This window comes from Oncorhynchus gorbuscha, linkage group LG11, assembly GCF_021184085.1.
Source record: "Oncorhynchus gorbuscha isolate QuinsamMale2020 ecotype Even-year linkage group LG11, OgorEven_v1.0, whole genome shotgun sequence".
Lineage (NCBI taxonomy): Eukaryota > Metazoa > Chordata > Actinopteri > Salmoniformes > Salmonidae > Oncorhynchus > Oncorhynchus gorbuscha.
The window spans coordinates 49083888-49111293 of record NC_060183.1 but is presented as its reverse complement, the minus strand read 5'-3'; the positions used below and the strand labels follow the sequence as shown (position 1 = coordinate 49111293).

Sequence of the window (27406 nt, the reverse complement as noted above, 5' to 3'; positions counted from 1 at the left end):
AAGTGCACATAGGTCGATTTATTTGGGTTTATTGAGTGTTACACCTTGAATACATGTGTGTGCTAGAGACAAGGTGACATCAAACAAGTAGCCTAAAGTGGAGTGTGCAGCCCTCAGTGTCCTTTCACTACCCCATCATGAGACCCCAGAGCTTCTGCTGCAAGCCCAGATCAGACAGATGGATTTCCCCGTGGAAATCTCCTCTTGGCTATGGGTCTTCAGGGGACATCATCCTTCCTGAAGGCTTATCTCATTTATTTCTCATCATTGTCTTGATTTGAGAAGTGACACCAAAGCCGATTACAACATTATAGACCATCTCTAATGACATTGCGAGTGTTTGAAAGACTACATTGAGACGCTTTGTGTGTTTGAGCTAAAATAAAATATATGTCCGAAGGCCTAGGGCACAAAAGGTGAATTCACATGATGTTCTTCTGTGAATGAAGTCTAGAAACAACTAATTGATACTAATCAATGCCTAATTAATACTAGATAACAGTGTATAAGCACACTAAACCATGCATGAGCTACCCGTGGTGCCACAACACTCGTTTGAGTTCATTGATGGTGCATGTTTAAATGCCTGCAGTCAAACACAAAAATGTGTAATACTTGAATTACCCACCTCAATTGCACTGTGAAACTCGCCATTACACATGTTATATTATAATTCATATGATTTCTTAATATTTAAAAAAATATAAGACATTTCATCGCACAGGGAGGAATCATGAAACAATTTAAGATTTTGTCTGTACACAATTAGGCGCTCAAACGAGTGCCTAGTGTAAGTCTACATACCCCTTATAAAGTCTTCACATTTTGCTGCCTTAAAATACAGTACATCTAAAAATGGATTAAATTGGGGTTTTGTTCTTACTGATGTACACAGCCCACTCCACATTTCCAAAGTGAAAGAAAAATGATAGAATTTTCCAAATTACAAAAAAAAAAAAAACTAGAACAAAGATGTCCTGATTGTGTGTGTCTTTAGACCCCAGAATTAATACTTGGTGGAAGCACCTTGGGCAGCCATTACAGCTGTGAAACATTTAGAATAATATTCTACCAATTTTGCACAACTATTAGGGCAACATATCCATGCTTTGTCAAAATTGCTTAAGCTCAGTAAATTTGGTTGGGAGTCGTTGGATGGACAGCAATATTCAAACCTAGTCTTAGATTGTTAAGCATATTTAAGTCAGGACTGAGACTGGACCATTCAGGAACACTCAAGACCTAAAATCCGACCTGGTGTGTCTTTCCTATTAACATTAACTCCTCAGTCCCTGCCAGTTACCAGCATACCCATAACATGATGCTGCCACCACAACACTTGAAAATAGAAAAGGATCAACAATATTGCATTCACATCCACATTACTGACCTGTATGACAAAGTGAAAAGAATAAAGCCTGTTTTAAAAAATCCACTCCAAATCATCCATTCTGTTTGCAACAAGGCTGTTAAGTAATACTGCAAGACAACACAGCAGACATGGACTTTTTTGCCTAAATTAAAAACTACAGGCTTGGGTCAAATCCATTACAACACTGAGTGAAACCCTCAGTTTTTTAAAGTGGTGGTGGCAGCATCATGTTATGGGTATGCTTGTCAAAAATACCAGAATGTATTTCTAAGAGGTGTTGAGTGTTCCTGACTTAAATTTGCTTGAAAATCAGAGTTTTGAATATTGCTGTCCATCAATGACTCCCACCCAAATTTATTGTGCTTGAGCAATTTTGACAAAAACAATGGATAAATGTTGCCCAAAGGTGCTTCCGCCAAGTATAAACTCTGGGCTGTGAAAACATACGCAATCAAGACATCTTTGTTTTTTATTTAGTACTCATTTGGATATTTTTCTAGAATTCTCTTGAACTTAAAATGTGGATAAGGTTGTGTAGATCGGTAGGAAATAAATAAATGTATTCCCTTTTCAGATTACATTTTAAGGCAGCAAAATTAATTCACAAAATGTGAAGACTGTGCAAGAGGTGTGTAGACTTTCACTAGCGACTGTATGACCAACATTTGAGAAATCAAGACATTTGAGCAAAATCAATATAATCGTGGGTAGCTTGTTACAACCTCAAAATTCCCCTAACTATTTTAGGTCTGTACTAATCTCTTGTGGACAGACACACGTAACATAACTGGTATAGATTTTAGTTCTGGATCTCAGAGATGATGTCTGTACAGATATTAAATCAAAAGTACCCATAGTGATACCAGCGTCCTCTACACCTGTGTTTTCATGCACTGCAGAAAAGCAGTTTGTTACAAACCTGGGGAGTGCCTAGTTGTTGCATGGAAGGAAACATAATGTTACATATAGATATGTAAAGTATATTGGAGATACTTGAAGTAGAAAATAATGTCTGTTCTGGTTACTCTATTTCCATGTGCAGCTTTTTGTTTCATAACCTTTCAGTTAGACAAACCTGGGGGAACTTTATCTCCTGACATTCCTATTGGCCAGTGCAACATAAATGCAGGCCCTTATATCTCCAGCAGGAGGAACACTCTGTTCCTAACCAGCTCAGAGGAACAGGACATCCTATCCTAGCACCAAAACACAAACTTTCACTTTCCTTCTGGCCTCTGCCTATTATTGTATAATATTATATACTTACGGTAGTTATTACCTTATTACCAGATCAATGGGGCACCAGGCACCACCATACACACCAGCTCAAATAAATATGGTTTTCCATGCATTAGCTATTTTCTAACTCTTTCCCTCACACTCAAAATATTCTGTCATAAATAGTTATTTATCTCATTCACTCACTCTGTTGCACACACACTCACTCAGTGTTTGATTAGAGAACTACATCGGGGAGGGGGACAGATTATGTTTATATCTCAGTTCTTGAAGTATGGGAAGTTTACATTATTCTCAATGGAGGGCTTTGTCTTTCTGGAACACACACAAATACACATACACAGACAAAGAGCTGTCCACATCTCCATGTGTCTTCAGAGTGTGGATCCTCCCTCTGCTTGTCAATCAGTCCCTCAGCTCGGCCCTCCAGTGATGATGTCACAGTCCCAGGGGCGGAGTCTTAGAAGATATCAGGGCATTGGCTCCAGTCCTGTCTGTCTTTGGACTCCCAGTATCCACCCCTGTACATGTAAGTGCTCTCCCCCGTTGAATCATCTGTCCTCCTCTCAAACCACAGTGGCTGGAAGCCCTCAAAGTCTTGCCCTAAGGAGTCAGAGACACAAACATACACAGATGTTCCTCAATATGGGTAACATTTTGCTGACATACACTGTATCACAATTGTCAAACTTCCTCTTCCTAGTTTCTATACTGTAATCTCTCTTGAGATGTCTTATCTAGTCCTTTCACACCCCTCCTCACCTTCTTCCAGGGCCTGTGTGGCCTGTGCCTCCCTCTTCCTTCTCTCCAGCCTCTGTCGTTCCTCCAGGCGCTGTTTGTGGGCGTTGGCCTCGTCCCATAGCCCCGACTCCATCAGCCGTTGATCGGGCCTCAGGCGGCTGTCAGTGGGGGCCACGCCCTCCTCAGGCTCGTTCAGGGTCAAGGCCAGGGAGGAAAAGAAGTGCATGTTCTCAGCATTCTCCCTGGTGGGTGGAGAAGGCACTGAGGTGAGACAGATAGGATGGACAGAGAGGGAGAGGGCGAGTAGCAACGGGTAGAGAGGTGGAAGTAAGATAATGTGCGAGGATGCAAGAGGAATCAAATAACTTGTATAAATAGGTTAGCTTGCATTATGTGCTATAAGGCTGACTTCATAATATGCAGGCAGGCTGATCTTACGGAAGTGGGTATTTCTTCCACAGCAGTTTGGGCTGGAGGGTCTGGTAGACAGTCTTTTGTTTGCCCTCTGACCCTCCACATCCCCGGCTGCTTTCTACTATCTTGGCACTCTCCATCTTCTCGTCCCAGGTCCCAGACAGGATGTGGTGGGCCGTGCCCTCGCTGTCTGCTACCACACCTGTCACCTGGAGACACAACACCAGAAGAGGGAGGAGACATTGAAGATGGTAAGGACTGCTAGTTTGTTTCTACATGAGCTTTTTTAATTGGTCCGCATGCAGCACAGAGACCCAGAGGGCAAACCATGGATTCACCTTGCGTGGGAGGTCTCTGGAGAAGTAACTGTAAGGGACAAACTTGAGGTGGCAGGTGTCCTTGGTCCTGTGGTTGATTATTTCAATGTCCCCAGACTACAGAGAGAAAAACACAGGCTATTTATCCCAAGCCTCAGGCTGATGATTCTCCTAGCTTTAGCATTATTTACATACTGTCTACAACATGCAATATTTCTAGTTTATCAATGTTAACAGTCTATCGTAATCATTTACTATGGATGTCAATAATCACAGTACGGGACACTGTTAAGAGTGAGAATAGCAAAGCCGTACATAAAGGGATGGAGACAAATGGGAGAAAACAGATACAATGAGTATTGCCGACATTTTATTCATTTTTTATTTTACTAGGCAAGTCAGTTAAGAACAAATTCTTATTTTCACTGACGGTCTAGGAACAGCGGGTTAACTGCCTGTTCAGGGGCAGAACGACAGATTGTACCTTGTCAGCTCAGGGATTCAAACTTGCAACCTTTCGGTTACTAGTCCAACGCTCTAACCACTAGGCTACCTAATGAGAGACAGTAGAGGAAGGCAGAAACCGCGGGGCAGATTCTGCAAAACACCGCACACATCTACAAATAGATCAAACACAAATATACAAATACACATTAAATATGAGAGACACACACCTGGTCAATCCACAGTTTTCCTACGATGATGTTGTGCACCGTGGAGGTGACTTTGCCCCACACATAGTGATTCCCACTGGAGTGGAACTGCAGGTGGATACAGCCTAGAGAGAAAGAGATAATTAAAATAATCAGCCAGTGGAGGCACCTTTGAGGAGGAAGGAATGGACCATCCTCCTCGGAAATTTCTTCTTTAAAAAATAATAATTGTGAAACATAAACAAAGTTATCTGTTTTAGATAAAACAATACTAAATATATTCAAATGTCACCAAATAATTGACTGAAAAACACTGAAGGTGTACAGTAGCCTCAACAGCACTCTCTGGGGTAGCACCATGGTGTAGCTGGAAGACAGCTAGTTTCCGTCCTCCTCTGGGTACATGGACTTCAATATAAAACCTAGGAGGCACATGGTTCACACCCCCTTCCATAGACTTAGACAGTAATTATGACAACTTCCGGAGGACGTCCTGCAACCTATCAGAGCTTTTGCAGCATGAACTGACATGTTGTTCACCCAATCAAAGGATCAGAGAATGAAACTAGTACAAAAATCATAAGCTACAGCTAGTACTGCAGTGCTAAAATGTGGTGAGTAATTGACTCAAAGAGAGACAAATACAATAGTTGAACAAATTAATTTCTTCACAAATGAAAGAGAAGCGAGAGAGAGAGAGAGAGAGAGAGAGAGCTAGCTAGCTAGCTAGCTATATTTTGTTTAATTTTTTATACTTTCACTTACTTAGCTAGGGAATGCAGCTAGCTAGTTTAGCCTACTCAGCTATGTTGACTATGACATTAGCTAATATGGTGACACAGCGATGTAGGCTGTGTAGCAGTTAGCGGTTATGATATGAAGGATTGGCTTGATTACAGACACAGCTGTTGTGTTGGGCAATGAGTGAAGTGAAGGAAAAAGGTAAGCGGAGGAGAGAGCGTAGAATCGAGAAGGAATTATACAATGAGCAAAGTGATCATGCTGTTCTGTATGTAGCTGCTATGAAAGTGAACTGTGTTTGCGGGTGATCAGGGGTGTATTCATTCCGTCGATTCTGTTGAAAAACGTTCCTTAAATGGAAACAAATGGAACGGGGATAAACATACCTGAATTTGTCCAATAGAAACACTCGTTAGCAACTGTTTGGATTAATGATTACACCCTAGGTCAACTAGATGCAGGCAAGCGTGTGCAAGGCGGTATTGAATGTGTCACTGTTTGTCATCTTGATTACTCACATTTTTCTCTCGACCTGTGAACCTACATTGTAAACTTTCATTCGTAGGCTAGGTTGTAACAACCTCATGATGGGTCTAGGGAATATTTGAGTATCATGTACAGTAGTAGCCTAAACCTATCGATGTTACATTGAGCTGGGTGAATGGAATATGAATGGCAGTCATCCAATATGCTGTAATAGAAATAAGTCCATGCTCATTAAAAATACATTTGTCCTCCCTAATCTTAAACGGCACTGACCATCACTTGCAAAATGTGAATATTTTGAAATAGCTGTGTGACATGCTTTTGTATGTGTAACCAGCAATTATTGCATATCGGAGGAATATTCATGTACTGGGTATGCATGGCTCACCTAATGGCATGACAGAGATGTATTTCCCTCTGAACTTGCTGTCGATAGTGATCTCCTGCCACAGGGTCCAGCCTCGCTGTGACATCACATGGTGGGCGGCGGCTGGGGGGTGGTGACTGACCTGAGAGAGCAGAAGGAGGAGGATGACATCGTCAGTACGTAGGGGTGTGAACATTGAAATAAAATTGGGATCCTTAACATTAAGAAAAATCTCTGAAAACAATGTTTTTTGTTTTTTTTCTCCCAGCAAATCACAAAACATTATTTTCCGTGTTATAGCCCAACTAGACGATAAGCTATAAAGGCCTGGGGAAATGTGTGTAATTGAAATAAAACCAGAGAGGAAGAGGTGAACTTTAGGCTACTTTGGTGAATCTGCGGGGCTTCCAAGACATATGCCACTTCTTCTCTCTCCCTCGCTCTGGCACCTGCTCTTTCTTTTCACTAATGATGCGAGTGTGTGTTCAGTCTTCAGTCTTGCGTGTAGAATATCCTATTCATTGATGAAAGGCCATGCTTTACTGAAGCTGCGAGCCAAGAAATTGCGGAGTTACAGCATTCCATTACGAGATACTGGTTTTGATTACCGAAAGATATGCCTAGTGAATGGTCCTGACTCAGTCTGCCTGGTGGCTGACCTGCCTATACTGTGCGACTCCCTTCTCTCTATGAAAGATGCGAGGGTTTGTGTTCTCGAAAGTCTAGCAAATAATCTGTCTTCTCCGTTCCAAAAACACTGAATCTTAGCAGTCGAATCCAAGTGCAATCGAATCTTGACACTCAGAAATGAGAGTCGATGTACACGGAGTCGAAGAATCAATTATTTTGGCGTCGACTCTCCACCAATACGTCATCGTCGTTAAGAGTTGGAAAAAAGATAGAGAAAGGCAAGCGACAGCAGCGAAGTCCTGTATGGCAATACTTCGAGAAGTTAAATTCTCGAAGTATAGTACAGGTGTTACAGCATTTAATAAGTTATTGATAAAAAATGTCATGTCATTACATTAAGATAAAGGGGGGATCACAGCTATATTCAATAAAAGTCACGAGTTGATTTAAAACCTATGTTTAACCCTTTATCATGGTGGGTGTCTTGATGGATTTTAACAGAATTGGATGACATAAAACATGACTTTTCTGTCCTTGCATTTATTGTTGTCGAAATATCATACATGAATCATTAATCAGTTAAATTAGACATTGAACTTGAACCCTGTAAGTATCCTGGATCTAGCTTTGGGACAGTTTTGAAAATAGTGAAAACAGTTTTCTTGGGCACACAAATCTGAAATAATGTATGCGATTGCAAAATCGAAGTCACCTTTCCTTGATACTTGATACTTAAAACCTAAATCGATACTGTCGTTAACGAGGGTCTTCAATAATTATGCATAATACTTGTTGGATGCGCATTTGGTGTCCAGCTGATTAGTTACAGCGTGAAGATCCCTGGATCAGGAAGGAATCTTCCAAATGACAGTCAAGTGACAAAAAGCTGTTGTCACAGCACAAGTGCTGGAAAAAAGGTGTTTGCGAAGAATGTCCAGAATATTTTGGTGTCTCATTGCTTACGCTGGTGAAGACAGTTGTGGCTGGATCCACGCTGGATCTAATATCGCCAGCGAATTGATGTTGGTCATCTGTTATTTTCTGCTTGATTTACAGCAGGGTTAGATTTATCAGGGAAAGCATCAAGGTAATGAGTTCGTGTTTTCATATGTTTTTGTCTACTGTGCGCAATTGTTAGGATTGACTCTAATCCTATTCATTATTCTGGATATATTGACAACAAAATAAATATCCTAGTGGGCTTATTCACAATATGATCTGGTAAGGTAATAACAAAATTCAAGTACTGAAACAGACATTTCCTCAATTTGGTGCTTAAAGTTCTTGGAATAATTGTTGCTGTCACGTTCTGTCCATCGTTCGTATGTGTTTTCCTTGTTTTAGTGTTGGTCAGGACGTGAGCTGGGTGGGCATTCTATGTTGTGTGTCTGGTTTGTCTATTTCTATGTTTGGCCTGATATGGTTCTCAATCAGAGGCAGGTGTTAGTCATTGTCTCTGATTGGGAACCATATTTAGGTAGCCTGTTTTGTGTTGGGTTTTGTGGGTGATTGTTCCTGTCTCTGTGTTTGCACCAGATAGGACTGTTTAGGTTTTCACTTTTCTTGTTTTGTTTAGTCTGTTCATGTATAGTCGTCTTTATTAAAAACATGAATAACCACCACGCTGCATTTTGGTCTGCCTCTCTTTCACCAGAAGAAAACCGTTACAGTTGCCAATTTATACGTTCTCCTGCTCCTTTATAATTATTCATGATTTCATTTTTTATCTGTTTTTGTGAGAGATGTGGCCACTTTCATTTGTTTCCCGCAACTTCAATATTGTCGTCCTCATATTAAGTGCTTGAAAAAGTTCCATGAAGTCCTTGAATTTGACTTACCAATGTCTGTATGAACCCTGCTTAAAGGATGTATAGACCTTGTTGTATAGGTGAAGTTATCAGCCAGTTTGGATATATTTTCACTTTTAGTACATGTGGAACTGCATGAAAATCCCTTTTATTTTCATTTCAAACCATTTAGAAATTGTCATCCCAATGTCACCCATTGGCCCCATTATTTATAGAAAGATCCCTCTGTGCACCTGAGACATATGTTTCAGAGAGAGAGAGAGAGTCTGTGTGCGTTGTGTCTGACCTGCTCGCAGATGGAGCGGTAGCCAAAGTCGTCCAGGCGGTCCAGCTCGTAGGTTTCCCCCAGCAGGGGGTTGAAGGGCTTGGCAGTGCGGTGGATGGTGGTGGAGTAGGAGGACACAGAGAAGGCTGCCACCAGACACATCTGTTCCAGGGACGATTCGCAGCGAGCCGCCCGGTCCAGCAGGTCACTGTACTCCAGATCCTCAGTCAGACGCTGCAGCATCGACAGGGGCTCGTTGAAGTTCACCTGAGGTTACACACACAGGAACGCGCGCGCGCACGCACGCACGCACGCACGCACGCACGCACGCACGCACGCACGCACGCACGCACGCACGCACGCACGCACGCACGCACGCACGCACGCACGCACGCACGCACGCACGCACGCACGCACGCACGCACGCACGCACGCACGCACGCACGCACGCACGCACGCACGCACGCACGCACGCACGCACGCACGCACGCACGCACGCACGCACGCACGCACGCACGCACGCACGCACGCACGCACGCACGCACGCACGCACGCACGCACGCACGCACGCACGCACGCACGCACGCACGCACGCACGCACGCACGCACGCACGCACGCACGCACGCACGCACGCACGCACGCACGCACGCACGCACGCACGCACGCACGCACGCACACGCACGCACGCACGCACGCACGCACGCACGCACGCACGCACGCACGCACGCACGCACGCACGCACGCACACACACACACACACACACACACACACACACACACACACACACACACACACACACACAGGAGCGCACACACACACACACACAGGAGCGCACACGCACACACACACACACACACAGGAACACACACACGCACGCACACGCGCACACACGCACACACATTGGAGTTAGACCCAACCGAGTTGCTGAACTGTTCCACCATCCTCCGTCCTCAAATTCAAATCTGGACTTGGAAGCCAGTTCCACTGCTTTGTTTCATTAGTCTCCTCTAATCAGGGTCTGATTTAGACCTGGGACACCAGGTGGGTGCAATTAATTATCAGGTAGAAAAGAAAACCAGCAGATTTGAATACTTGTGCTCTATTGCCACCATGGTTATTATTTTAACCTGCTGGTCAACTATGAACCAGTCTTTAAATCTCCAACCGGTACAGCCAGAAGAGGACTAGCCACCCCATGGAGCCTGGTTCTTGCCTTCTACAGTTTTTCCTAACCACTGTGCTTCTGCATCTGCAGTACTTGCTCTTTAGGGTTTTAGGCTGGGTATCTGTAAAGCTCTTTAGGGTTTTAGGCTGGGTATCTGTAAAGCTCTTTAGGGTTTTAGGCTGGGTATCTGTAGAGCTTTTTAGGGTTTTAGGCTGGGTATCCGTAAAGCTCTTTAGGGTTTTAGGCTGGGTATCTGTAAAGCTCTTTAGGGTTTTAGGCTGGGTATCTGTAAAGCTCTTTAGGGTTTTAGGCTGGGTATCTGTAAAGCTCTTTAGGGTTTTAGGCTGGGTATCTGTAAAGCTCTTTAGGGTTTTAGGCTGGGTATCTGTAAAGCACTTAGTAACAACTGCTGAAGGCTTTCTAAAATAAATGTGATTGATTGCTAGAGCTTGCATTTAATGCGCACAGACTACATAGTGCAAATACTAGTACAGACCGCAGAATCACTTCTCGTTTCTCTTACAGGCATGGGAATCTTGGACAGCTCCTTGCCGATGCAGTTCTTCATGATGCTCCACAAGTTGAGGGAGTAGTTGGGTTTGTCTGGGATGCGGCTGCGTCTAACTCTGCGCCGCTGCATGTTGTCGGAGCCAGGGTCCTGAGAACAAATACATGTCAAACAGTCAGGTAAGCTGAGGTATTATAGGATAGATCTCACCATTAAATATTGTATCATACACTCCCTAAGGTAAGATACAGTTGTCCATGGTTTACTACGGCTGGCTATGTAAAGGTGTGGTAAAGAACAGAAGCCTGCAGACTCACCTTCTCGTCGTGGCTCCATTCATTATTGGGCAATCGTCCGCTCATGATACTCTGGTTACTGGCTGAGCGTCTGAAACACAAACACACTATGACTACTGTATACACAAAACACAGTATGATGAATTCATTAGACATCAAGAAGTATAATGAATTATACTAGCATCGTCATATTACATAGCTATATGAATGAACACTACTTGGCCCCATGATCAGTAGAAATGAGGTCAGCGACCCTGACTGAGAAAAGAAAAGCCATATACTCACAGTTCCGATGCAAAATATATTAAACTAATGTTTCAACAGCAAACCTTCCTTCAACAGGGTTTCATCCCAGCGACCCTGACTGACCTGTGCTGGGTGTGGTCAGTGGCAGTCACTGTGATGAAAGCAGGGGAGTCCTCCATGGCATCAAAAAATTCTGGGTCCTCATTCTCATCACTGGCATCCCCCTCCCGCCTCCTCTCACCCCCGTCTGCCAGGGACACAAGATCATTCAATTCAAATCAAATCAAATTATATTGGTCACATACAATTGAAGTCGGGAGTTAACAAACACCGTAGCCAAATACATTTAAACTCAGTTTTCACAATTCCTGACATTTAATCTCAGTAAATATTCCCTGTCTTAGGTCAGTTAGGATCACCACTTTATTTTAAGAATGTGAAATGTCAGAAAAATAGTAGAGAATTATTTATTTCAGCTTTTATTTCTTTCATCACATTCCCAGTGGGTCAGAAGTTTACATACACTTAATTAGTATTTGGTAGCATTGCGTTTAAATAGTAGACCTCCTTGCTCACACAGACAGCGTGTGGGTGGACCATTTCAGTTTGTCCGTGATGTGTACGCCGAGGAACTTAAAACGTTCCACCTTCTCTACTGCTTTCCCGTTGATGTGGATGGGGGGATGCTCCCTCGGCTGTTTCCTGAAGTCCACAATCATCTCCTTTGTTTTGTTGACGTTGAGTGAGAGGTTATTTTCCTGACACCACACTCTGAGGGCCGTCACCTCCTCCCTGTAGGCCGTCTCGTCATTGTTGGTAATCAAGCCTACCACTGTAGTGTCATCTGCAAACTTGATGATTGAGTTGGAGGCGTGCATGGCCACACAGTCATGGGTGAACAGGGAGTACAGGAGAGGGCTGAGAACACACCCTCGTGGGGCCCCAGTGTTGAGGATCAGCAGGGTGGAGATGTTGTTTCCTACCCTCACCACCTGGGGTCGACCTGTCAGTGATTCTGCGGTCTGTACTAGTATTTGCACTATGTAGTGTGTGCGCAGAAAGTCCAGGACCCAGTTGCACAGGGCGGGGTCATGTTTTGTGTTTTTTGTTTGTGTAGATCTGATTTTCTAACCTGAGTGTGTGTATGATATAAATGAAATTCTGAAAGACAAACCAATGACATAATCAAACTGATACAGTGCCAACTTTGCGTGCAGTGCCAGGGATGACCAGAGGAGGGCCAGCTTCTTGTGAGATTCCAATCCATACCAAGCAATAAACTGCACCAAACTACCTTCACAGTAAGAGCTTAAACCAGTGGTTCTTAACCTGGGTTCGATCGAACCCCAGGGGTTCGGTGAGTCAGTCTCAGGGGTTCGGCGGAGGTCAAGACACACATCCGATTCATGTGATTCGTGATGACACGCTCCGCTTGGCCATCATTGGCTGCAGGTGATCACGCTACATCGCTTGGCCTATCTGTGCTGCAGGGAATTTGGTGCGCTCAGTAGTCGACTTGTGACTGTCGTGATGTAACGTCTTGTGATTTCTTTCTTAATGTTCTCGGCTTTGTACCCATCAACAAACCGATCCTCACAGCATTGTACGAAGTTGCTTACCTGGTCGCAAAGCAGGGCAAACCACACACCATTGGTGAAACACTCATAAAAACAGCTGTGTTGGTGATGGCGAATATCATGCTGGGAAAAGAGGCTGAAGTTAAGTTATCCCAAATTCCTCTTTCAAATGACACCATCAGCGACAGAATAGAGGACATGAGCAAAGACATCTTGGCTCAAGTAATTGCAGATCTGATTTCAAGCCCGGCAAAATTCAGCCTTCAACTCGACGAGACCACAGACGTTTCCAATCTAAGCCAGCTTGCTGTATTCGTGCGCTATGTGAAAGACGACGTAATAAAGGAAGATTTTTTTTATGTTGTAAGCCTCTTACAACAACAACTAAGGCAGCCGATGTGAAGAAACGTGTGGATGACTTCTTCAAAGACGGCAATCTTTCGTGGGATATGGTTTCTGCAGTTTTTTCGGACGGAGCTCCAGTCATGCTGGGAAGAAAGACTGGTTTTGGTGCGCTAGTGAAAGCCGATGCACCACACACCATTGTTACGCATTGTATTCTGCACTGGCATGCGTTGGCAACAATAACCTTGCCTCCAAAACTGGCAGAAGTATTAAAAATTGTAGTGGAATGCGTGAACTATGTGCGAACTAGTGCTCTGCGGCATCGCATCTTCAGTGAGCTGTGTAAAGAAATGGCCTCTGAATTCGAGGTACTTCTATACCATTCTAACGTTCGGTGGTTATCCTGGGGACAGGTGCTGAATCGTGTTTTTGCCGTGCGTGTGGAATTAGCCCTGTTTTTGTAAGAGCACCAACATTGTCATGCAGATTGCTTCACAAATTCTGAGTTCATTCTCATTTTAGCGTACATGGCCGATATCTTCGCAGCTCTCAATCATCTCAATCAAAAGATGCAGGGCGGTGGAGTCAACATCATCGAAGCGGAGGAAAACCTGAAGGCTTTTTAAAAAAAGCTACCGTTATGGAAACGCCGAACAGAGAACAATAACTTTGCAAACTTTCCCCTGCTGGACGACTGTGTAAGTAAGATCGAAGATGTATCTGGAATCGGAGACATTTCTGTACCCGCGGAACTGAAGCAAGCAATTGCCACGCACTTAGATGAGCTTGCAAAGTCTCTCGACGGATACTTCCCTACAAGAGTCATATCCAGCATGGGCGAGACAGCCGTTCACGTTTAGTGTTGAGACAACAGATGTCAATGATGAATACCTTGATGAAATCATTGAAATTCAGCAGAGCCAGGTTCAACAACAACTCTTCAGAACAACAACGCTTTCAACGTTTTGGTGTCAACAAATGGTAACGTACCCTGTTATTGCTAAGAAAGCTCTGGAGATGTTCATACCGTTTGTTACAACATATCTTTGCGAGCAATCCTTTCCGAGGATGCTGGACATAAAAACGAGGAAAAGGAACAGACTTTGTTGCGAAAATGACATGAGAGTGGCACTTGCCAAGGTGAAGCCGCACATTTCTGAACTGGTCTCTGAAAGGCAACAGCAGAAGTGACACTGATTTGCAGTAAATATTCATTATTATGTTTTTATGTGAAAATCATGTTTTGATGATTTTGTTCTTTGAACACAGTGATGTTGATGCACGGTTCATTTTGTGCACCAGCCAAATATATACCTATGTTTTGAATTTGAAAAAAATCATTGTATTTTTCCAATTAAGAAGGGTTCGGTGAATGCGCATATGAAACTGGTGGGGTTCAGTACCTCCAACAAGGTTAAGAACCACTGGCTTAAACCATTGACAGTGTTTTCCAATCAGTTGCACTATCAAATATGAGAGGAGAGAACAAACTGCTTGTGTGTGTGTGCGTGTGTGTGTGTCTCTGACCTGGGTGTGTGCTGGGAGCCTCTCTCCAGGCCCTCTCCAGGCTGTTGTGTTGCTTGGCTAGCTGTTCAATAGTCTCCTCCAGGTGGTGGCGCTGTTCTCTCTCATACTGCAGGGCTCTCTGCCACTTTCGGCTGTGTGTCTCTGCTACGTCCAGGAAGTCCCGACAGGCCTGCAGCCACAGAGGTGACAATACATCCATAACACATCTACATCTACAGAGCTTAGCTACACCACACAGTCAATATGTAATAAACACTTCTATTGATCATGGCATTGAGAGTTTTTATTGTTGTATTGATTAAAGCATTAGATTGACTACTAGCATTGGTCATACAGAAAGATCGATTGAAGTAGCCAGTAGGCGTTGTCCTGAAATGTTAGCAAAGTGTTAGCAGCAGTGGGTCGGTCCTCACATTGATCATAGCATTGGAGGTGATGCGGAAGAGCGTGGCACGCTCATTGACGGTCTTGAGTTTGTCGGTGCCGTCGGTGGCCGTGCGTAGGTCCTCGAGCTCGCTGAGGGATCGCTGCAGGGCGGTGCCGTGTTTGCCGATTAGCTCGTTGCAGGTGCTCAGGTCGTCCAGCTTACTGGCCAGGGTCTTCAGAGCCCCCTGGGTCAGGGCCCGGTCTGGCTGGGGCACGGGGGGCCTCATCTCCAGAGTCATCTGCAGACCAGCCACAGTGGAAGGCAGAGTCAGAGAGTGCAGCACTGAGTTACCATGCATTCAGGCATTTGCTTACGAAGCCAGATTCTTAGAATAGCACTTATAGCTTGATTCAGTCTGTAAGTGGAAGACATTATGATTGATTTTGAGGGTGGAAAGTGTTTTTTTTTCATGCTGTAGGACGGTCACACTCATTTAAGTTTCCATTATGTACCAAGAAGGTGAGGCATAGATACTGTGGACACTTATAATTGTGACGTACGCAGATATAAAACAACTTCACACTGACAAATAGACATGGAGACAAAGGAAAGGGAGGGATCGATGGAGATCTATTACGTGAAGTCATGTATGGGAATAGATGGAGAGTGTGAGGGATGGAAAGATATATTAACTCTACACACTGTCGTTCCCCCCCCCCCCCCCCTACTCCCCAGCGGAAAGCTGTGAATGACATTTCCACCGTTGCCGTGGAAACACAGGCCCATGCAGTTGCAGGGCTGGGTTATTTTTAGCAGCAGGAGGGAGAAAAAAAAAGATGACGCACTTCACTTCCCTCCGCTCCTCCCCGTGTTGGTATGAACGGGGCCATCAGTCACAGGCAGCTGAGAGGAAATAAATAGGCCCGTACCAGCAGAGACAGACATAATCCTGGGGAGGGATCATTATATGGACCTTAAGGCACCCAGAGACAGGGAGAAAGGACTTCTCTGTGAGAGAAAGAGCAGCAGTGTTACAGTCATCTAAGAGCTGCTGGAGTCTGGTGTCTGACGACCCGCCACGGTCACCTAGGTCCCCCCGACCTTACCATCTGCATCTGACAACAACAACAGCGTCACCTGGAGTCTACATCATTGTCACCTCAAAACTCTTACATACTAATGACACTACAAGTGATATCTGCAAATAATGTTCTAAAACCATGACACTTTAAATAGAGCGATATAAATAGTAGGCTTCTCATTTCCATAGGGATATTTCTACAACTGGATCAAACTGTTGTGACTCCAATGGTTGTGAGTAAATTTGAGCATAAACAATGTAAGTATCCCAAATGCCTACAGTAGATCCTACTGGGCCAAATCCATCAGCTTCTGCATTTGCCTGCTTCACATGACACATGCATTCATATATAAGCTACAATCTCCCATTCAGGCAGGTAGGTTTTCTGAATCTAGGTCAGTGTCAGGCAGAGCAGCCGTGGAGCTCCAGTGCACAGTGAAGCGGGTTAACTCCCATGGTGTCCAGATCACCAAAAAACTAACATGGTCCAAGTACACCAAGACAGCCGTGAAGAGGGCACGACACAACCTAAGATTTGGCATGTGTCCTCAGAAGCTAACAGTGGGTTAATAGGCAGTTAACCCGCTGTTCCTAGGCCGTCATTGAAAATAAGAATTTGTTCTTAACCGACTTGCCTAGTTAAATAAAGGTAAAATAAAATAAAGATCCTCAAAAGGTTCTACAGCGGCACCATCGAGAGCATCCTGACGGGTTGCATCACTGCTTGGTATGGCAACTTCTCGGCCTCTGACCGCAATGCACTACATAGGGTAGTGCGTATGGCCCAGTACATCACTGTGGCCAAACTTCCTGCCATCCAGGACCTCTATACCAGGCGGTGTCAGAGGAAGGCCCTAAACATTGTCAAAGACTCCAGCCACCCTGGTCATAGACTGTTCTCTCTACTACCGCACAGCAAGCGGTACCGGAGTGCCAAGTCTAGGTCCAAGAGGCTTCTAAACAACTTCTACCCCCAAGCAATAAGACTCCTGAACATCTAATCAAATGGCTACCCAGACTATTTGCATTGCCCCCCCCCCATATTTTACGCTGCTGCTACTCTCTGTTATTATCTATGCACAGTCACTTTAATAATTCCCTCAATTATCTCGACTAACCGGTGCCCCCACACATTGACTCTGAAAATGTCAGTCACACACACACACACACACACACACACACACACACACACACACACACACACACACACACACACACACACACACACACACACACACACACACACACACACACACACACACACACACACACACACACACACACACACACACACCTCCGACAGCTACTCGGCATGGTACTGCTATGACACCAGGTAGTTTACAACTGCATCTACATAGTCATCAAAACATGTCTGTATGAATAGGCACACCCCTGCTAAGACACAAACTGTGATATATTAGTCTAAATGGACTGTGAGTAATATCTGCGATACAGAAGGACAGGAGGAGGGCTGCATGGTATGTTTGTGTGTGTGCGAACGTTAAGTACCCATCATCACTGTCATGTGTACCATCATCACTGTCATCTGTCATGTGTGGGTGTCAGAGGGAAACACGTCAGCAGATAATTGTTCGAGATGGCCCTTGTTGGCCCTGATTCTGAGACATCTCTCTATGATCCACCCCTGCAGCTGATGGAGAGGGAACCCACAATAGGGACGGCGACAGAAAAGATGACAGGAAGAGGAGAGACAGCTACTGTTAGTAGAATACAATAAGACCCCGACAGATGATGGAGATCGCAGCAGAGCTACCATCCAGTTAAAACAACTGGCATGCCAATCTATTGTCACCTATGATGTCATTACTGAAGACCTCTGTAGTTATAATAATCAATCACCCAAAGGCCGATCACACACAGACACACACATAGCCCATACAATCTCTCGCTCGCAAGTACGCTCGTACACACACACACACAACAAATTACTTCAGTAAACCCAAATCTGGTGAACTTCTGATGGGACAAAACAATACTAGAACAATATCAGTCACTGTTAGGATGTACAACTCCTTAATATGGCGGCAGCTCTTTACTGGTGCCCAACCTCATTGACTAGGGAATTAGAGCAGAAATCACAAGACTGATACTGAATTAAAATCCACAGCTTTGGTAGAGTAATGTAGTTAGTTACCTTTCAGTCGGTCAACTCGGTATAACACAGCTTTGGTAGTGTAATGTAGCTAGTTCTCTTTCAGTCGGTCAACTTGGTGTTGGTCAATTCGGTACAACACAGCTATGTGGAGTTTGCACACTATAGCGCCCTCTACTGAAGAACATTGGAATCATGCCTGACAAGGCCAATGGAAGCCCCGGCTTCCACAGGTGATAAACCCACTTCAGGGTCTACAAATTCCGAATGCTCACAAACAACCGGTTGTTCTCGTCAGCGGTTGGTTCATCTCCATCATCCTGAAGGACGAGTACTGTCATGTGGCCATGTATCCTCCTCACAGGAAAGATCCTGAGGTTCTATTTCGAGGCTGTAGCCTACGAGTTCTGTTCCTCCCTTTTGGGATTTCCCTCCCGCCTCACACTTTCACTAAAGTTGTGGAGGCGGGTTTGGCATCTATGCAGAGTCTGCGGCTCAGCATATTGGACTACCTGATCAAATGGCTGGTGGTAGCGGAGTCAAGGGAGCATGTGGTGTTACATGCATCATTGCTGGTTTCCCATGTTCAGTCTCAGGGTTTCATAGTGAATCAAGAGAAGAGCTGTTTGACTCCATCTCAGTGCATTCCGTCTCTGGGTCTCGAGTTAGACTCAGTCGAGAATCATGCCCTCTGTTTCCGGCTTTGCTTGGTCAAATTTTGGCTAGGTCACCTGGTGCATTTTCACCAGTGCCTGCATCTATTAGGGATGATGGCATCTATGATAGCAGTGGTTGGCTATGGGCTGTTGCGACCCTTCCAGCAGTAGGTGATAGCGCAATACGTCCAAGAGAGTGTCTATCTAAACCGCTCACCCCGTCATGCCTACAGGCTTGGTGGAGGGACCCGAGGCTGTTGTCACTGGGGACCCCCATGGTTCGAGTTATATCCCTCAAGGTGATCATGACAGACGCATCCCCTCGAGGGTGGGGTGCGCTGTGCGAGGGAAGCTTAATTTGAGGGTTGTGGACAGGGTCGCAGAGCGTTCTGCACATCAGTTACCTGGAGCTTTGTCCCATTGTTGGCCGGCCAGTAGGTGCTGGTGAGGACCGACAGCGGGACAGGTCAACAGATAGGGAGGGAGGGGTGCGTTCTCGCCCCGTCTTATCCTTAGCTCGCTCCCTACTGCTGTGGAACGGTGCACACTTTCCCTCGCTCCTGGCGACGCATCAACGCGGGTGCGAATCTGATATCTAAGTTGGATGGAGGGGGGTCCAGTTCTCGGGGGTCTCCCAGATATGGGAAATGTTTGGCAGGGTCGGTATAGACCTTTGCGTATTGTCGGCTGTTTTTCTCAATAAGGGACCTGAGTGTTCTGCTGGGAACAAATGCTCTCGCGCACCAGTGGCCTTGGACCCTCCTTTGCACGTTTCCCCAAGTTGACCTGATTCAGCCCACGCTGGAGAAGGTGAGTCTGGAGGGCTTGTCGTTGATCCTTGTGGCTCCACATTGGCCCAAATGACCGTGGTTCACGGAGATCATTTGCCTTTTAGAAGGGGACTGGTGGCAACTCCCATTGTGCAGGGACCTGTTGTTCCAGGCACATTGGCAGGTCTGGCACCCACAGCCAGAGATTTGGAGTCTGGGGGCTTGGCCCCTTAAAAGGTCCAATCTGATGGCAAAGGGATTACCTTTGAAAGTTAGCACATACAGTCCGCAAGGGCACCCTCCACAAGAGGGTTGTATGGGTATACGTGTTTGAGTTTTGGTAACAAAATAAAGGAATTGTTCCTTTTCAGAGCTCTCTAGTGGGCATTTTTATGTTTCTACAGGGGATTTTCGAGCAGGGCAGTTCATTCTCCACCCTGAAGGTATATATGGCAGCTATTTCAGCATATCATGTGAGAATCGATGGTGCCACTCTAGGGGCTCATCCCCTGGCGATGCAGTTTAAAAAAAAGAAGGTGTGAACTGTCTGAGGCCGGTTTGTAAACCTATTGCGCCCACATGGGATTTGGCTTTGGTTTGGGATGTGCTGGGTGAGCCCAATCTCAACCGATGGAGTCTGTATCTGAAGATCCACTCCTACAAGGCCCTCTTGCTCATGGCTTTGTCCTCGATAAAACGCTTTGGAGATCTCCAAGCATTATCCATTCACCCCTCCGGTATGAAGTTCGCCCGTGGCAACTTGAAGGTGAAGTTGTGTCCTAATGCGTCCTTCGCCCCTAAAGTCATGACTATGTCCTACAGCTTTTGAGCTTTTCGCTTCCTCAGTATGCTTCTGAGGAGCAGTGGAGGTTACATGCCCTGTGTTTGGTACAAGCGCCACGCATGTACATTTTCTGGTCTGGTGTGTTCCGTGACTAACTTTTTGTCTGTTTTGCTAAACTGACTCATGGTAGAGTGCTTTCTAAGCAGCATCTCTCCCACTGGATTGTGGAGGCCATTTCTCTGGCATATGATGTGTCCACTGGCATATCAGTGTCCACTGTACTGTAAGCACTTTGAGCCATAGGCAAATGTAAAACCATCTAAATGGGCTCAGACCCTTCAAATCCGGTTGACTTAAATAATAAATGGTTAAATGGTTAAATAAATAAAATAAATAAAGGTTGAATAAAGAAACAAAGGACTTTAAAGTTTGAACCCATGTTCATAAACACACAAGCATACACAGACAAACAAACCTTCCAGAGGGTAAGACTACTGGGGACAGAGGCAGAGGCCCACCCCTCTCCTATGAATGCAGAGCCTGAGAAAATCTGTCATATACCCTATCTGTAGAAAAACATACTTTACATTTAATAGACATATTACCACCATCTGTCAAATTTAGGTCAGTTCAAATCAATAAGGAGGAAAAAGTAAGAGCTTCGACTCAGCATTTCCGCCAAGAAAAGCGAACATATAAAAGATGCCAAATAACAAAGTAGCAGGTAAATCACACTTGTCCCATTGTGCAGCTAAAAATTTAATAAGAGGCCCAATGAGGTTGATTGGTGTTCAGCTCATCAATCTTGTGAAACACTACTGGTAAATCTGTCATAGTTCATAAACACACACTAGTAAAGTCCCATCCAGAAATAAGTCTACCCCACTTACTGTCAAAGTGAATTAGCATGAGGACAAAAGAAAAACACCTTACATTACAATACAGGGCATTCACACACACTCACACACACACACACACACACACACACACACACACACACACACACACACACACACACACACACACACACACACACACACACACACACACACACACACACACACACACACACACACACACACACACACACACACACACACACACACACACACACACACACACCCCCCATTATAGCTTACTTGACATTTCTGTCCTCAATATAATTATAGCAGGTAATACTTACAGAGGAAAATTCATTACAGAGGCTGCATTCAATCTCTTTCTCTTCTCCTTACATTGCAGACGGAAAGAAAATTCTCTCAATGAAAATATGAAGCAACCCTCCCTCTTACTCCCCTGCCTCTCTCTCTTTCACCTTCTCTTGCTTCCTCCTCTCTTTCCCTCTCACTCTCCATAGCAGAGTGGGAGGAGGAGTTAAAATGCTGGAGGATCACTTCATTCAGCTCTGGCTGTCGTCATATTCAGAAAAAAGGGAGGGGGAGGGAGAGAGAGGGGTAGAGAGGAAAATAGAGAGCAAGTATGTGAGGGAAGATGGAAATGAGATGTGAAAGAGTGAGTAAGAGAGAGATAGAGAGACTGGGCCGCCATTACAATCTGTACCCTTGCACCATCCTTGGCAGTCACCCTCATTTCCACATGCCCACGAAGTGCAAATCAGAGACCTGGACTGAGACCAGCAATTGGTGGAGACATAGCTCAGAATTAGACTGTTCAATCAAGCCCATTTATTTTAAAGGACCCTAGAGTAGTGTGCCCACTTAGCAATGCAATGTGCAGAAAGGTCACATGATAGCACTGGAAGATTTTAAGAGAACAGACAACAAACCGCCAAAGTGAAATTATATTTAAATGTTGCGTTATACGTATATAGAGAAAACATGGTTACTTGTTCCATTTGTTTAGCACGTGCACCACCTTGTGGTTGATTCATGAATAACATTGATAACCTTGACATTGAATACTACACTAAGATTTGTTTACCTCGGGTCCTTAACCTTATAATTTTCAGAAAAGTAGTGGATGCTCTAAAGGTTAGTCAACGTCGCAATATACATTCTCACCTTGAATGAGAAGAAAGCCCAAAGGTCAAATATCCCAGTGAGTTTCATATTGGTTTGATATAACCTATTCATAATTTATATTCCAATTCCTTTCAACAGGGTCACAAATCACTGTGTTCTGTACTGTAGTATGGCCACAATTCCTACAGTTTTGTCCTACTTACGTTATTTCTAAATATATACGAAGCTAAGAATTCTTTATCCACTCTCCCATTTAAAACCTCCCAATCCACCCAAATATGATTTTCCTCTTGCTCGCACCTGATTGGTGCATCATGTGAGTGGTGTTGGCCTTAGCCTGTTGGAGAGCCGAGACCCAGCGCTGACTCTCCCCATCGGAAGTGGCCTTCAGGTGGTAGTTCCGCCCTCCACTGGTCAGCACCAGGTGGCAGGTGTCACCCACCTCAATGTGTGCCGTCGCCAGGGTGATGGTGCCACGGCAAGTGTGGGCCATCTCTGCCTGAGTCCTAATGCACAGGGACACGTTCACACACAGACACACGTACACACACAGAGACAGGAGAGAAGAGGCTGCTGACTAAATCTAGTTCTACAAAGACAGAAATGATACATAACAGGGCATGCATACTCTTGCACACATACAAATCCACACACATGCAATTGTTTAATATTTCATAGAAGTATCTCACTTGAGCATAGCTGATGTGAGTGCTTGGAAATGTGTTCGTGTGTGCGTGTCGGTGCAATGTGCATGCGTTGGTCAGGGCATAAACTCTTTATACAGTGGTAGTACTCGAGAGTACAGTTACATAAACACACATGCCACAGAGGAGAGTGGAAAGAGAGGGAAAGCAGAGTTGAATCTACAAAGGAGCAGTGCATAAAACCCATTAGGCTCTATAAAAACACAGTGAACACGACAGCTCCTACATTAGGCTCTAAGTCTAATGTGTTCAAACGGTATGCGCCCCACAGCCTTGGGGAGGCTACAGCTGCTGGAGTATGTCTGTGGTACTGAATGACTGAATGGACGTTTTTGCATTCACCACCAGTCCTTGCCTATATGCTTTTCAGTTTCTCTATCTGTGTCCATCTCTCTTTGTTGTGAATGACGTAACAGCAGAGCTGTGCATTCCCACCCGAGACTGTAGGGCAGCCTGTAGGGCAGCCTACACACACACACACACACACACACACACACACACACACACACACACACACACACACACACACACACACACACACACACACACACACACACACACACACACACACACACACACACACACACACACACACACACACACGCCTCTGACTAATGCCTCACAATTAAAGTGCATAACACTGACTGACATCACTCACTATTCACTGGTTTTAGGGAAATGTGCCTAACAACTGGCCATTACTGAATCAGTGGACACATTCACACATTTTTAAAGCATCATGATGCATCAGGTAGATCATGTCCTACATTATCATCATCATAATGAAATGTTAGGACCTATATAGATCCTCTACTTGTTAACGTACATAGAGCATACTACACTACATACAATGACAGTCGTTCCTGGAATAGAACATATCTAGGCCTAAATAAATAAAGTATATGTTCCAAAATATGATCTAAACTAGTATTCACAGGTTCATCTATAACAATTATCTACATGACATTGGCAACAAATATCAATGACTACATCATATAGGCGAAAATATATATTCACTCATTTGGAGTTTGATACGTTTCTAGCAAACTAGATATTTTGGGGGGTTATGCTAATTGTGTCCAGCTAGCTCATTCTGCATTTATGCCATGTCATTGAATGTGACTAGAGAATTGCCTTCCTGTGGGAATGGGATGGACGAAGCTCATGGTATGCAGTTCTTAATTGCCACATAACGTTAGCTAAACCTATTAAGATACTTGTTTTGATGAGTAATATTGGCCTAACTAGCTAGCTAGCTATAATAGTTAAAAAGCCACGGCATTTATGTAAATTATGAACGTCAAGCACATTCTATAGACTGTCAACTACACGTGTAATCTAAAATAACAGTCACTGTGGGATTGGTTTGATACAGCACTTGATTTTGCCAGGATTCATGCAGAGCTAGCTAGCCTGACTTGACATCTACAGTAGATAGCTAGCGCGTAGCTAGCTGCTAGCAAATATTACCTGTAATATGACAGAAGGCCGTTGCTAAGGACGAACCACCGGCGTTGGTAGCCCTTCAAGTAGTTTGTCCATTTATACAGCCAGCCTTTGTAGGTATCAGACCCCGCAGGTTGCCCCCCTGAAGAAGTAGGGGAAGGCAAACTCTTCACCGGTTCACTCATTTGCCCCACTGTCAGCGGTAGATGGAGTCAGAGCAAAGGAATCAACACAGCTGTAGGTAGCTCTGTGTGGAGGGACGATACAGCTAGCTAGCTTGCCTATGATTCATAGTACGAAAGACCAACACCGCACCTGTTTTACCCATCATGTAACGTTAACGCCGATGAGGTAACCCACTGTAATAGCTATTACTCGTTCAGCTAGATGGGGGGGTTACCACAGGGATGGAGAGCGTGTTTAACCTTCTCCCTCTAACCTAGTTGAGCATTCAGCACGGGTCCTGATGAGAGGAAGGGGAGCGTGTGACGCAAATAGTGGATGGGGAGTCGACTCAAAAATAATCGATTCCCCGACTCCTTGACCGTCGATTCCCGTTGTCGACTTTCATTTATGGGTATCAAACTTCGATTGCGCTAGGAATCGACTCCTCAACTCCTAACATTCTTTATTTTTGCAACGAATGAAACTATTTACCGTAGTCTACTTCGAGAACACAAACTCTAGCATCTTTCACAGCAAAGAAAAAGCGAGCTAGTGATGGAGAGAGCGAAAAGGGAGGGGCACAGCCAGGAATGTCAGCTGAGCTATTCTACGCACAAGAGCACAAGAGCGAAGACCAAACACACACTCGTTTTTTTATAGCGAAGATGAAGTGGAGCAGGCGAAAGAGAGAGAGGATCGGGGCAGGACGGGAGACAGCCAGAGCCCGAGGGAGAGAGAGGATCGGGGCAGGCAGGGAGACAGCCAGAACTGTGCGCATAGTCTATATCTTGGTAATCTGTATCTAGCAATGCTTCGTAATTTAAAGTATATATTCGTCTATCGATGAGTATTGCTAAGCTATCCTTCATAGTGCCAGTGAATTGAAGTTGAACATCTCCAAATGCATCAGTTTAATTATGCCTAAATGTGCAATAAAAGTCATTGTCTATATCTTATTTGATGAAACCCCCTCTAAACTTTTTTGGAAATGACAAGTTCACTTTCTCGTCCATTAAACACAGCCAGGTGCAAATACGGTTCAGCAGCTCAAATCAACAGGATGTGGTGCATTGTTATTAGGAATGACGTTTACTATGGAGGGATCTCTAAAATAATGAATATAAGCACACTTCATCAATTTAAATATAATGGGGAGACCTATACATTTAGCAGCCAAGCAAGAGTTGGTCAGTGTAGCCTATTATCGTCTAGACATGGCGTTGAAATATATTCACGCCTACAATAAAAACATCCAGGCTTCCATCATAAGGGTCAAAACATTTTTAAGTAAGAATGACAGGGGGCAGTAGGGAAAACGAATCATGTGTGAAACATCCTCTGAAATATGTACATACTTGGATAATAAATACAAAACCAAAAGTGTGCAACACCAAGAGTGTGCTGCATCATCCCATGGGATCTGTCATAGGCAGCACCATTTGGGCTCCCGAGGCATCACTAAAGACCCTAGTTCAATTCCAGGCTCTATCACAACCGGCAGTGATTGGAAGTCCCATATGGCGGTGCACAATTGGCCCAGCGTTGTCTGGGTTAGCGTTTGGCCGGGGTAGGCGTCATTGTAAATAAGAATGTCTTCTTAACTGACTTGCCTAGTAAGATAAAGGTTCAAAATCATTCTCATGTCAGTCCTCTAGAATGCAAATGTCTTCCCAATAGGACTCTGTAATAATGAGATGGTTATCAATGAAATTGATTTATGAAGCCCTTCTTACATCAGTTGATATCACAAAGTGCTGTACAGAAACCCAGCCTAAAACCCCAAACAGCAAGCAATGCAGGTGTAGAAGCACGGTGACTAGGAAAAACTCACTAGAAAGGCCGGAACCTAGGATGAAACCTAGAGAGGAACCAGGCTATGAAGGGTGGCCAGTCCTCTTCTTGCTGTGCCGGGTGGAGATTATGACAGAACATAGCCAAGATGTTCAAATGTTCATAGATGACCAGCAGGGTCAAATAATAATAATCACAGTGGTTGTAGAGGGTGCAACAGGTCAGCACCTCAGGAGTAAATGTCAGTTGGCTTTTCATAGCCGATCATTCAGAGTATCTCTACCACTCCTGCTGTCTCTAGAGGGTTAAAAACAGCAGGTCTGTGACAGGTAGCACGTCCGGTGAACACGTCAGGGTTTGATAGCCGCAGGCAGAACAGTTGAAACTGGAGCAGCAGCACGACCAGGTGGACTGCGGACAGCAAGGAGTCATCAGGCCAGGTAGCCAACCCAGACAAGAAGATCATGTCAGTGACTCAACCCATTCAAGTGAAGCACCCCTCCTAGGGACGCACCCCTCCTAGGGGCACCAGTAAGCCAGTAATAGGGTTTGAGGCAGAGAATCCCAGTGGAGAGAGGGGAATCGGCCAGGCAGAGACAGCAAAGGCGGTTCGTTGCTCCAGTGCCTTTCCGTTCACCTTCACACTCCTGGGCCAGACACACAATCATAGGACCTACTGAAGAGATGAGTCTTCAATAAAGACTTAAAGGTTGAGACCGAGTCTGCGCCTCTCACATAGATAGGCAGACCATTCCATAAAAATGGAGCTCTATAGGAGAAAGCCCTGCCTCCAGCTGTTTGCTTAGAAATTCCAGGGACAGTAAGGGGGCCTGCGTCTTGTGACTGTA

At 44.8% G+C, this 27406-nt stretch overlaps 1 pseudogene; it reads right to left on the bottom strand.

Moving 5' to 3' along the window:
- Positions 1–25308, bottom strand: LOC124048840 (annotated as a pseudogene).
- Between the last annotated feature and the right edge of the window lie 2098 nt (positions 25309–27406).